Here is a 14,232-nt window from a genome sequence, read left to right on the forward strand (position 1 = left end):
GATATTCTCATCTCTCCTTCTCTGGTCATAAGATGCAAGATATATGGCAGAAATTGTTCTTGGCATCTGTCTGTCTTGAGAGGCAATGGGAGTGTGGCTCTGGGAGTTAAGTCAAATTAGCAGCACTGAAGTGACTTCTGCAGGTTCCCCCTTTCTTCCCTCAGCTTTCCTTCTGCAAACTTCATGTTCCTACATCTGCAGCTCAAAGCGAGCAAGGCCTCACAGTTGAGCTTCGTACACAGAAATGCTCATTGCAGCTCTTTATATATACACCCACTTGGTAAAATTAGATTAAAATAACACTACATCCCATGTTAATCATGCCATAAATAATGCATTTGTTTATATGTATGTTGATAGTTGGTAATGTAATACGTAATTGGAAAACAGATTTAATGCAATTAATACTTAATGAATCTCATCAGAATCAAGAGTTGCTTATTTGGTGAACAACATGTTAATGGGCAACTTTGTTAAAAAGAGAGATGTGGAAATGGTCAAGGAAAAGAGGACTTTTCAACGTGTTTTTTAGTTACCAAGATGATCAAGGGTCTGGAAACCAAGCCTTGTGAGGAACGGGTGAAAGAGCTGGGTGTGTTTAGCCTGGAAAAAGAGGAGGAGGCTGAGAGGAGATATTCTAGCTATCTTCAAATGGGCTGTCACATGGGAAAATGGAGCAGGCTTATTCTCTCCTGCTCTGGAGGGTAGAACTCAAACCAATGGATTCAAGGTACAAGAAAGGAGATTCTGCCTAAGCACCAGGAAGAGCTTTCTCCTGGTCAGAGCTGTTTGATGGTGGAGTGGACTTCCCTGGGAGGCTGTGGACTCTTCTTCATTGGAGGTCTTTCAGCAGAGGTTGGGTGGCCATCTGTCATCGATGCATTGCAGTCAGTTGGACTAGATGAACCCCAGGGCCAACTCTACAATTCTGTGATTCTATGTTTCTGCCAGAATTGGGCCCTACATAGCAACCTTCCCGGGTGTGTTAGGAAACAGTTCCCAGCAGGCTATGAGGCTGATGGGATCAGTGGCCCAAACCACCCAGAGGGCACCAGTGTGGAGGAGGCTGCTACAAATGTTACCCTACAGTCTACACACTTATCTTGGAGCAAGCCCCATTGAGCTCACATAGGATTGTGCTGTTAGGCATGTAAGTGGCGTTTTAAAAATGAAATAAAAATACCACTTGCCGACCACTTTAATCTATGCAAGCTTCTGTATTGTCCTTTGGAGACTAGTAGCTGACGCATTTCCCAAATATTCACGTTTTGCATTTTTATTAATGGAGCGAGATAAAAATGCTCTTGAGGACAGTTGGGCATTGTCGGAAATGCTAAGAATGTGACAGGTTCTCTGCGCTGAGCACACAAGGGCCACACTAATGTCAGAAAGTTTAAATATATTGTATTGCAAATGAAATTAGGTATGATAAATCTTTACCTTTAGACTTTTCATCTCAATTCCCGTTCTTATGCTGTATTCCAGCGGTGCTGTTGCTCCTCTTTCTATTTGTGCCGGAGTTTCTTCCCTTCCAGCAGTCTTTGTATGACAGTATTCCCTCTGCACTAAAGGCGGTCTTAGTTATGTGAGTCCCAATCCACAAGTAGTCAGAATGCCACCGGCCACGCACACAGGAAGCGGTACAGTCATACCTTGATCCCTAATGCCTTGCGAGTCTAACGTTTTGGCTCCCGAACGCCGCAAACCCGGAAGTGAGTGTTCCAGTTTGTGAACGTTCTTTGTAACCCAAACGTCTGACGCGGCTTCCATGACTTCCGATTGGCTGCAGGAATCCATTCCGGAAGTCCATTCAACTTCCGAAGATGTCCAAAAACCAAAGTGATTCCTGCAGCCAATCGGAAGCCACACCTTGGTTTTCGAACGTTTTCGGAAATTGAATGGACTTCCGGAACGGTTTCTGTTTGAGAACCAAGGTACAACTGTATGTTAGCAGACTCAAGGAGCTCCAAGGTTTGCAGAAGTGCAAATGAAGGTTAGGAAAAAGACTTTGCAGGAACACCCCCTCCCCCAAAGAATGAGGAGCAAGCATGTATCCATGAAATGCTGACTGCTTAGACTGAAAACGGGAAGCAAGGAGGAGGAATGGAATGGAGGATCTGAAATTCTGAACAGCGACACTCCATGCTGTAGCATTTTGTTGCGGCACACATCTGTTGTTTTTCTACCATCTTTAGATTGCTGTCCTTATATCACTTCCCACAACCTTGGTCACTGTTGCCTTTTACCAATAATTTTAAAGTCTTTGTCCTGATAGATCCTCTTTAGCAGATAACATTTTTGTTTCCAATGCATCTGACTGGTACTTTTTTTGTTGCATGACTAGTATACATTGCAAGGTTTTCTATTTCATCCCCACCCAAAGATTTCTCCCTGTTATACAATTTGTATTCGTGAAGGTTTCCTTTTTCCTTTTTCTAAGTGACCTTGAACTTTAAAGGGCATTGGTACACTGGTGCTTGATTTATTTATTTATTTATTTATTTGCATAAATAATTAATATACAGTGGACCTTCCGGATATGAATTAAATTCATTCCAGAGGTCCGTACTTAACCTGAAAAGTCCGTAACTGGAGGTGCCACTTCTGCACATGTGCGCGGCACCACAGAGCACTTCTGCACACGTGTACGGTGCGCAGAGCGCTTCTGTGCATGCGTACGGCGAAACCTGGAAGTATGAACTTCTGGGGTTGCCCCATTCGCAACCTGAAAGTTACATATCCAGAGTAGTACGTAACTCGAGAGTCCACAGTACTGCCTTTCAATATAAGAATCTCCAGGGTGGCTTCCAAGCGAAACAGTGGAATTGTGCTTCAGGAGAACAGGGCAGCAGAGAAAATGAGCACAGTAAAAATGCCCAGAAAGTCATCTGCTGGTGCCAGAAATACATCCGAATAGGCAAAAGACGAACCTGTCTAGGGAGAGCACTATTTCTGAGAAGGTCCTTAACTCATTGCCATCCTAGATCTGGCCTGAATCTGTCCCACACACACACAGTGTGAACTGTATGCACTTTTGGTGTGTGGCTTACCATAGGAGGCTGCCTTATAATGAGCCAGACCATTGGATGTTTATTCCGCTAAATCTACCTGCTGCACCCTCTTGTTTCCACATTTTTTATGTCTTGTAGTTCATGTGCCTACTGAGGACTAGGCACAGGTAGGGCCACTGGATTAATATTATTATTAAACAGAATGAATAAAAGCGATGCTGGCCATTGAAGACAGGCGTTGTTTAATGGTGCACTGACTTTGGACACAATAGCACTTGGCCAAGGATGCTGGTAGCATATGCTTGACTGTTAGGCCTGCCTCTGAATTTCCCAACCCAGATTGTGTGGCATGCAAAGAGGAAGAAACGATTCTCATATCATTTTTAGTTTCCTTTTTTTGGTTTGTTTTTTAACTGAAAAGCAGAGTGGAGGATTTGTTGTTGTTGTTGTTATTGTTTTTGTATACAGTGGTGCCTCGGATTAAGAATTCAATTCGTTCCAGAGGTCCGTTCTTAACCTAAAACTGTTCTTAACCTGAAGCACCACTTTAGCTAATGGGGCCTCCTGCTGCCACCGCGCGATTTCTGTTCTCATCCTGAGGTAAAGTTCGTAACCTGAAGCACTAGCGGAGTTAGCGGAGTCTGAAACGTCTGTAACCTGAAACGTATGTAACCTGAGGTACCACTGTATTTTGGAGGAAATACATTCAGACTTGGTTATTTCAGCCCATAGAGTGTTGTTTTCCATAGACATTTCTTCTTGCAAAATTATTTTCTTCCTTTAGCCTCCCCGTGATGCCAGAGAAATGCCACAACATTTTATTTATCCCTATAAGATAGACCTCACTGGTAATCCCAGAATAAGCAGAGATGACTTTTTTCCCTGTAGGTGGGGTGGGATGCCATTTCATTTCAGCCAACCGCTGCAGACTCCAGCTATTTCTCAGGTTCTGCCTCTCTCCCTGCCTCCCTCTTTTTTGGGGGGTGAAAAGCATGATTGATATTAATCTTTTATAAAAAATTATTTCCCCCTGAATTCCATACTGGTAATATATTATTCAGCCTTTCTTTAATAACAGCTTTGGGTTGTTCCATTAGTCACTACAGTTATTACAACGCTAAAGGCCCAATTCATCAGCATTTGACTTCCACAGGCAGAGTGTAATGCTTGTCTGATTCCCCCCATGCATCAGGGCTGTCGTTCTGGGTTATGTGGGAAGCAGCTGCCATTTTGGCACGAATGTAAGGTGCTTGAAGCAAGCATGCCACTCTGTGACAGCGTAAAGCAAACAATAGCATGTCAGGTGCCTTGTCTAAAGACAAGCCTATTGAAATATGCATAAATGGAAGCCTGGTTAGCTATTCCATCATTTTCAAGACTATCCAAGCCATCCAGGGCAATTAGCAAATTTATAACAACCTCATGAAGGCCATACCCTCCAACCGTCCCTATTTGCCCAGGACATTTCTGGAATTACAGATCCCAGGATATCCCAGGGATTATCTGGCGTCGGTGTGGGAATGTTCAGGGTGCCAGGAGAGGATATATTGTTTATTATCATTCCTAACTTGCGCTAGCAAGTTTCTTTACTTAGCAGAGTTACATTCCCCCTTTTACTTGCACAGCAGATAGCTGGTTGCAGGCTCGTGTGAGTCTTTCATTATCATACAATTCAGTCTGTCTCAGATTGAATTGTATGTTCCTGGTAAGTTCCCTTGAATCCCTCTTAAAAGAATAATGACGCCACAATCTTATTTAAAGTCAATAAAAAAGTTTACTTACATCAGTTCACAGTTGGATTCCTGAAGACAGACTTAGTTACAAATATGTACATGTGGATCTACCCCATATGGGGGAATAACCCCAGTGCTTCTGCTGGCTGAGAGCTAGAAGAGCAGTCCTAGCTAAAAGCTGGTCAAACGAAGAAGGAAGTCAAAAAGAGAGAAGGGTGCTGTGTGACTTGTCCTTTTGTTACCTGGACAGGTTAAATCACACCCACCTTCTATCACATGCAAAAGGAAGGATGCTCCAGCCAGGAGGAACAGGAAGTTTCGACTGGCTGGACCAAACATTCCCTCGCATGTCTTCTCTAGCATTACAAGGAATGTTGTACTTGATTGCCTCTCATGGATCACATCCCACAGTTGGCACTTGCAGAGAGTGTGGCACCAAAAGACCTGCATCCCGATTTTCATCAGCATGATGTTGGAGGGTGTGGAAGGCAAGTTGTGCAGCCATTCATAGGGAGACAGAAAGCTACTTGATTTATTTATTTGACTTCTCTTAGTGCAGGACCCAAGGTGGCTCACAGCATATTGTTGTAGAGTGTTGCAACATATTTCTGTGTTGCAGCAGAATATACATTTTTAAAAAACGAATAAGTAAAATTAAAAAGACCAAATAAATTAAAACCAATTCAAATGATCATGCTTTCCATACATTCCACACTTGACCTTTGGTAAAATTGCCCTTATCTGGCGTGAGGGTAATAGATCAAGAAGGCATCTCTAACATGCTTTTTTGTGTTGCACTCTATACATACCCTTAGCATTAGGGCACTTGGGGCATTGTGGGAGAGTCAGAAAGCTACATTTTTTAAGGTAAAGTTTCCTGGGAGCTAAATCCTGAGATTATATCAAATTGATGAATATTTCCAGGGAGCGCCTTTAGGTGGTTTAGCTGGTGTTCTGTATCCATAGACTTACGGAGCTTTGAACTTCCCATTTGAAACCAGTCATTTACAATGGAAAGTTAAACACCTACATCACACTAGCTAAGTTACATAAAAGCACTCCCCTTTAACTACTCCTGGACAGGGCTTGCCAAAAGTTCATGGATTGCGGATGGACTTCAGTTCCCTTTATCCCTGTCTATTCACCATGCTGGCCGGGGCTGATAACTGTTGGAGTCCAACAATATCTGGACTACCCCTAACTAATAGCATGGAGTGCAACTCACGTCCGTTTAGGAGATACACAACAGAAAGATTGTCCTTAGAGGGAGCAGCTGCAGGCAGTGTGTATTTGTTGGAGGGAACTGGAGGGGTTGTATCTGTGTATGTTTGTGCACTTCTTCGTGGTTTTGTGTGAGAGAGATTGGGCAAGGAACAGCCAAGACTTCATTTGACCCGGAGTCTTTGGTAAAGTTCACACCTCTCTGTTCTATAACTTCTTCTATGATATCAGGGGTGGGACACATGTTAGGGTTGCCTCTCCCTCTAAGCTTAACAACAATGAACTTCTTTCTTAATCACTGTGCAATCCTACCCATGTCTACTCAGAGGTAAGACCCAGTGAATTGAATGGGGTAAGTGGGTTTAGGATTGGAGCCTATGTTGTAACTGAGCGCAGTATGCACAACTGCAGAACATGTTCATTATTTACATGGTGGGTACATTAAAGTGGTCGTCCTAACCTGCAGTTTCCATTCACTGGTGTGTTTGTGTGTGAGTAAACCTGTCTTTAGCCAAATGGTTGACGAGATACATAAATATATTCTCTTCTGTAAATAACTCTGGCATTTTTTTTAGTTCTGCTGTTTGATGTATGTCTTGCTGTCAGTGCTGTTATGTATTTAGATTTGTACTGCAGTTGCCAATAGTCTGGTTTTCAGGGTTTTTATGGTTCTTAACTTTTATTGCGAGCCACCCAGAGGACATTATTAATTGAGCATTGTGCAAATAAACAGAGAAACAAAGTGACCGTTGTTGTTTTATGGATGCCCAAACACATAAATGTATAATAATTTTGCTCTTTGTTTTGAGCATTGGGGATAAGCCCTGAGCGGCTTGGAGCGTGTTGTGATTGTGGAACCGAGAGCGGATCTGATGAGTGTTTGCCTCGCCCTCCTTTATCTTACACACACACACACACACACACACACACACACTGGGTTTCCAAAACTCCAGGATTTATTGACTGCACGGGTGCTCCCTTGCATAGGTCAAGCCCAGATAATGCCATTTTGAGGACATGTCTCATTTGAGGACATGGTTGAACAAAACTGATACAAAGAATTGGGGTTTAGTAATAATTAAAAGTTTCATGCCATCCTTGGCCTGCCGCACCACCCTTTAGTGATAAAAGGGAATGTCACACAATATTATCTACTGATTGGGCTGAGGCTCCTGCTGATTGGACCATTATGATGTGATGAAAGTTAAACAGCTGTCTATTGAATTGCATGGATTTTGCCTTTATTATGTACCTCAGCCGCAACAGCAGCAGCAAAGAAAAAGGCATTAAAAACATCACAGAGGAAAGAATAAGAGCTTGCTCCTGAGTGCTTCTCCTTCATTACACATTATTACACCAAAAGTGCCTGTGAGCATAGAGGTACTGATTGGAAATGTCACTTTTTGACATAATCAAACCCTTTTAGGAGAGGTAAAAATGGCTAGCGGTACGTTTTTAAGCAACAATTTTGTTAGACCAAAGGGCAAAATAGTGCATCTTAGAAAATGTCAAGAGCAAAACGAATTTAGCAATAAACAGCGTTTTGCTGAAGACACATTTTACTCCTGTAGGTGCAGCCTGTGTCAGATCATCTGCATTTCTGTATATGTTTACCTGCCAAAATCCGGAACATTCGATTTGCCATTTTAAAGGTGATCTTTTGAAAAACAACATAATAAAGCCTATTAAACAAATGAATGCACTTATATTATGTGTTTAATTCCACCCCCAATTAAAACTTTGGGTTCTTTTTTTTAAAAAAATAAAACCAGTGGGAGTGTATGGAACTAAGTAATTAGCCAAGAGGCTGACATTTACCAGTTTGAAATGACAAATCCCAGATATTTTATAACATTGTCTTGTGAAATCACTGCCTCCTCTCCTCCCTTCCCCCTGGCATACATATGTGAAACACAGAGGAAACTAATAGCAGCCTTCGATATTCTTGCACATAGGTAGTCGCTGGCCTACTTTATAGTGTCTCATCCAATATCTTGGCTATAAATGTTGGCCTCCTTGGAGGATTTTGAATGTTTAGAACTGTGAAGTAAAGCTTGAACATGTTTTGTCTTTTTGTTTTGTTTCTCCTCAGGAGGTAGCACTCTGAGAGTGTTTAAGCCTGAGTATAAGCAAGCTTGCAACAGCATTCAAAGGTGCCGATGAAACATCTGCTCTTGTTTTGTTCAGTTACGCTCTGACATAAAACAACCCACTTTGCTCGTCCCCTTCGAAAAGGAAGAGCAGCATGGCGCGTAACATCTGTGAGCGAAAGGGGGGAAAAGTGGATCAGAATGCGGGAAACACTTGCAAAATCAGATGGTGCTGCCAGTTATCTGTTTAAATCTGCCCCCCTCCCACTTCTTATCATGAGATTCAAGGTGGTTTATGGATTGAAACTATGGAATGTAACAATAAGGAATACAGTGGTACCTCGGGTTACATACGCTTCAGGTTACATACACTTCAGGTTACAGACTCCGCTAACCCAGAAATAGTGCTTCAGGTTAAGAACTTTGCTTCAGGATGAGAACAGAAATCGTGCTCCGGCGGTGCAGCGGCAGCAGGAGGCCCCATTAGCTAACGTGGTGCTTCAGGTTAAGAACAGTTTCAGGTTAAGTACGGACCTCCGGAACGAATAAGTACTTAACCCGAGGTTCCACTGTAATCAAATTGGGGTGGGAATTGACAATAATGCAAGATAATACTAAAAGCACATAAGACAGCCAATAAACAGGTCTATATTGCCCACATGGATTAGCAGTGACTTCCCAGGGTTTCAGGTGGGAAGGCATTCACAGGCTTGGGGGCTGTCTGAGCTGCAACCCTTCCCAATTTAGGTTTGCTGATGGTAAAGATAACGGTAAAGGACCCCTGGACTTTTAGGTCCAGTCAAAGGCAACTATGGGGTTGTGGTGCTCATCTCGCTTTCAGGCCAAGGGAGCCAGCATTTGTCCACAGACAGCTTTCCGGGTCATGTGGCCAGCATGACTAAACTGCTTCTGGCACAACGGAACACCGTGATGGAAACCAGAGTGCATGGAAACGCCGTTTAGCTTCCCACCATAGTGGTACCTATTTATCTACTTGCAGTGGCATACTTTTGAACTGCTAGGTTGGCAGGAGCTGGGACAGAGCAACGGGAGCTAACTCCATTGTGGGGATTCGAACCGCTGATCTTCCGATCAGCAAGCCCAAGAGGCTCAGTGGTTCAGATCACAGCGCCACCCGCGTCCCTTATTGCTGATGGTAGCCACAATTGGGCCCATAACTGTACTCTCCAATGCCTTTTGAAATTAGTGAGGTTTTTAGCCATCTGCTGGAAGGCCAAAGGAGAGGAAAAGAGGCAGGCCTCTTAGGAAAGAGAATGCCATCACTTGGGGCCAGATCCTGAGAAGATCATCCTGGAGTTCTTTGACCGAGAGTTTTGTAATCCCAGAATTTGCTGTTTTTTATGCTAGTCCATCTTCTGTGGGGACTTTAGTCGACCTGTTATCTGCCTCAAGTTCCTTCCTTCATCTCCTTAACCCAATTTTCTGTGGCGATGCTATTTTTTGCCAAAACGTGCCTCACGGGGTCACAAATCTGAATGTAGAGTTGGCCAACCAATATTATTTGGCTGCCCTTTGTTCCAAGCATGCTAGTCAGATCACCTCACAGCCACCAATCTCAATGGGTGACCTTAGGCTGGTGGCACATAGGCATCTGGGCAGGCACTATGAAAACAGAATACTTGACCCGATGGGCCACTGGCCAGATCTAGCAGGCTCTTTATACGTTTCTATCACCGACTATCTCCAGAGCTCCTTGAAGGAAGCACAGAGCTAAAATAGTGTTGTAGGAAGGGAGTCTTTTTTGTATGGTAAAGCATTCAAATTGCTGCATGCATCATAGATTTCACCACTACCACCTGTATTCTGGAGTGGTACAGCCCAGGAAGAGCTACGCCAGCGGTCTGCAACCTTTAAGACAAAAAGAGCCACTTGGACCCGTTTCCAAAGGGGAAAAAAACTGGGAGCCGCAAAACTCGTCATTATAAAAATAACTTTTTGTCACTTTTTATTATTTCTTTGTTTGAGCCCTCAGAATTACTCCTCCTCATAGAAATAAACGTTAAATTAACAAGTTACCTTTTTGTGTGTGTGTGTGTGTTCTTCACTCCCCTTCAAAACAGTGACCAGGGTACATGCCCCTTACAATGTAGCGGGTGGGTGGGAAGGTGACGTCGGGACGGTGCGTGACTAACGCACACACCACCCCCATGCGACATCACAGCCAGTACAGTGCCCGCCACAGTGGGGAGTGTCGGGGCGCACAATGCGCCTCCTCCCCTTGCTAGTATCCGCCCCGGAGCTGCGGCAAAGGTGTAAAAGAGCCACATGCAGCTCCGGAGCCGCGGGTTGCAGACCCCTGAGCTACGCTATGTGATCTTCTGCTGATTGTTTGCTTTAGAAGATTCTACTAAATTGTTCTGGTCTGGATGTGGTCCTGCTTGAAAGGCCAACTATTTTCGGACAGGGTGGGTGTAGGATAAACAGAGAATTTATATTCTCTAGATATAAATTAGCTCTGCAGTACATAAAAAGACAGTTGGCGTTGTCAAAACAGTATGCAAAGGATGGCACAAATGTATCAAAAACATGACCCTTCGTTATAGGTTAGGGGGAGAAAAAGATAATTTAAGCGGTGCATAATGACTAATTAGTGTTTCTTGCCAAGGTAGCAGAGGGAAACTGTTTCTTTAAAGTGAAGAAGTCCAGATATCAAAGATTTACTGACAGTAATGAAATCACCAATGCAGACTGTTTTAGAGAGGTGCATCTGTGCACTGAATAAACTCCCCACATCTGGACGGGGGTCCAGTCCCTTGTTGTCTCACATCTGGTTGTCACCGCTATGCTGAGTAGATGGGGATCAAAAGACAACTGCAGGCCAACCCAGACTCATATAATTCTTGCTCTGCATCAGGTTGTTGGGGAGCTCTGGCTGTCATGAGAGCACAAATGCAATGAGATTGGTGGGTATTTTGCAGTTCTGCCATTTTGCATCGCTTTGATTGACAGATTGTACCCCTAATGGTACAACTCTTTTTTCCTCCTGTGCAAGGGCTTGCCTGAGATGTGAAAAGGTGTGTTCTTGCACCTGATCAGAGAATCATATCTCTGAACTAACAGGCCCCAGTTTGTTGCGTCATGGAGCTTATATCAAACATCTGTTCCCGTGTCCATGGTAAATGTACTTTGCTGGAAAATGATAGAAATGAAGATAACATCTGGATTTTCATGAAAGTGTTCAGACTCGTTTGACATTTAGTTATAATTGTCAGGCTTTTCTGACAGTTCCATGGGGACTCTTAAGAATTACAGATACAACATAAACGAGGATGCTGGATCAGACCAATGACTCAGCTAGTCCAACATCCTGTTCTCACAGTGGCTGACCAAATATTTTAGGGAAAGCCACATGCACGATTTGAGCACAAGAACATTTCCCCTTCCTGTGGTTTCCAGTAACTGGTATTCATAAGCATTGCTGCTTGACATGAGCCAACAGTGTGACACGGCAGCTAAAAAAGCCAATGCAATTCTGGGCTGCATCAATAGGAGTATAGCATCTAGATCAAGGGAAGTAATAGTGCCACTGTATTCTGCTCTGGTCAGACCTCACCTGGAGTACTGTGTCCAGTTCTGGGCACCACAGTTCAAGAAGGACACTGACAAACTGGAACGTGTCCAGAGGAGGGCAACCAAAATGGTCAAAGGCCTGGAAATGATGCCTTATGAGGAACGGCTAAGGGAGCTGGGCATGTTTAGCCTGGAGAAGAGGAGGTTAAGGGGTGATATGATAGCCATGTTCAAATATATAAAAGGATGTCACATGGAGGAGGGAGAAAGGTTGTTTTCTGCTGCTCCAGAGAAGCGGACACGGAGCAATGGATCCAAACTACAAGAAAGAAGATTCCACCTAAACATTAGGAAGAACTTCCTGACAGTAAGAGCTGTTCGACAGTGGAATTTGCTGCCAAGGAGTGTGGTGGAGTCTCCTACTTTGGAGGTCTTTGAGCAGAGGCTTGACAACCATATGTCAGGAGTGCTCTGATGGTGTTTCCTGCTTGGCAGGGGGTTGGACTCGATGGCCCTTGTGGTCTATTCCAACTCTATGATTCTATTCTATGATTCTGTCTGTGAAGGCAGAGGCAAACCATCATGGCTAGGTACACAAGGTAGGGTGGGGATTTTTTTCCAAAAAATCAGCTTTTCATATATTATAACAATATATCTGACATACACATAAATACGCAAGAAGTATCGTATTACACGGGAAGAGAACAATCAGCAACTACTAACAATCTGTGGCAAAAACCAAATGCCTTTCAACCCTAGATGGGCCTTCTTCAGTTTTACATTTGAATTACACCTGAATCGTGAAAACAGTAATAAGGGGGAAAGAGCCCAAGCCTCCTGGTCTAATAGGCCAAGAAAGGGGCCACATGCACTCTGGGTTCTCATAGGGAACATCTGAAAGGATGGTAGGTCCATTCAGATATGACAATCACACCAGTAAGATGTGGGAAATGATGTATAAACACTGGCATTTGCTTGGATGTCAGGATGGCCCTATGTTTGAATAGGCTCAGGACCGCAATACCTCAAGGACCGCCTCTTTCCATATAAATCTACCCGTACCCTGATCTGAGGCCCTCCTTCACGTGCCGCCTCCTTGAGAGGTCCAGAAGGTGGCAACACGAGAACGGGCCTTTTCTGCAGTGGCTCCCCGTCTGTGGAATGCTCTCCCCAGGGAAGTTTGCCTGGTGCCTTCATTATACACCTTTAGGCACAAGGCAAAAATGTTCCTTTTTAACCAGGCTTTTTGCTGATTGATACCCTTTTAAAATGCTGCTCTTTTTTGAGGGGTGTGTGTGTTATTGTCTTGCTGTTTTTATTTTGATTCTATATATTATGGTTTTTATGCTGATATTTTATGTGAACTGCCCTAAAACCTCTGGGTATAAGGCGGTATATAAATTCAATTAATAATAATAATGATAATCAGAAACAAAATGAATTGTATTTTTGAACTTGAGCAAAACTTTCCTTTTTCTAAAGCTGCCCACCCATACACGCTGCATGAATTGCAAGGCCTGAGACACAAGGTTAACCTTTCCGGTTGCTCCTCTCAATATTTGTCGCCTTCTAAAATCTCAAGCATTTCACAGCATACTATTTCCTTACCTTCTGGAGTGGGATTTGATTATTATTATTCTCTCCCCCCATCACCACCCTGAGTGAATCTCAGAGCCACTGTTAAAACAGGCTGGGGTCCCACTGGCACTCTAGTCCCTAGTAATTCAGCCAGATAGTTGGAATAAAAAGCACCGGGTCATCACTTTTCTCTCCCCCTGGAGCTTTGGTTATTGAAGCATCAGATCTTGCCTTTATTTCCAAGGTCACCAACTTTCTGCTAGAAGTGTTTATTATTTTTGGAGTACGGGAGGAAGCATCACCTTCAGCTCTGCCAATGCGTTTTCTGAGCCTGACGCTCTCTCCTTCCGTAAATCTGTTTTAGAGGTGTTAGCTCTTTGTCTCTCCCCTTCCCCTTCCCTGAAACGACTCCCCCGTTCTTCAATGTCGGTAAGTGGTTTCTTTCTGGCTATTGAAGCTTTTTTGACATTCCCATTTTAAAAATATTGCCAATCTGATTCAGCTTTCACAGTGTAAATAAGGAAAGGAGGAGGGAAGAGCTGAGCTCTGCTACTGTGGTATGGGGTTTCCTATAATGTTTCTTTTCTTTTTTGAAACAAAAGCCATACTTAAAAGAAACCAAAATACACATCATCACCACATCGTCCCCCATATTCCAGACAACATGCAGCAGCTGCTGCTTACTTCATATACCTGAGTATCATCATGCAGCCGTGATGGGGCAGCCATGTGAATTTTGCTCACACATCTTCTCCTGGGAAACCTCAGCCTTGGGGGGCCAAATGCAGCCCTCTAGACCTCTCCAAAGGGCCCTTGGAATTCTTCACAGGCCACACCCCTTATCTCCAAGCCACGCCCCTCAGCAGCCCTGCTCTGAGCCATCCTTCAGTGCTTTTACATAGCTGCAGTGCATGCTTGAATTGTGTATATATTGCTTTCTTGGTTGGAGAGCAGAAGGTTGTGTGTGGGGAGAGACCCCTGACTTCTATTGTGCAAAAGTCAGTCACATCTGTTATCCCATCCACTTTTGCCCCACCTGCCCCATGGCATGTGGCCTCCAGGGGGTGT

At 43.8% G+C, this 14,232-nt stretch overlaps 1 protein-coding gene across 6 annotated transcripts in view; it reads left to right on the plus strand.

The window, feature by feature from the left end:
• Positions 1–14,232, plus strand: part of FHIT (fragile histidine triad diadenosine triphosphatase) — a 1,063,956-nt gene that overhangs the window by 373,534 nt on the left and 676,190 nt on the right. The window lies entirely within an intron of this gene.

The sequence above is a fragment of the Podarcis vaucheri genome (assembly GCF_965113315.1).
Source record: "Podarcis vaucheri genome assembly, chromosome: 2".
Taxonomy (NCBI): Eukaryota; Metazoa; Chordata; class Lepidosauria; order Squamata; family Lacertidae; genus Podarcis; species Podarcis vaucheri.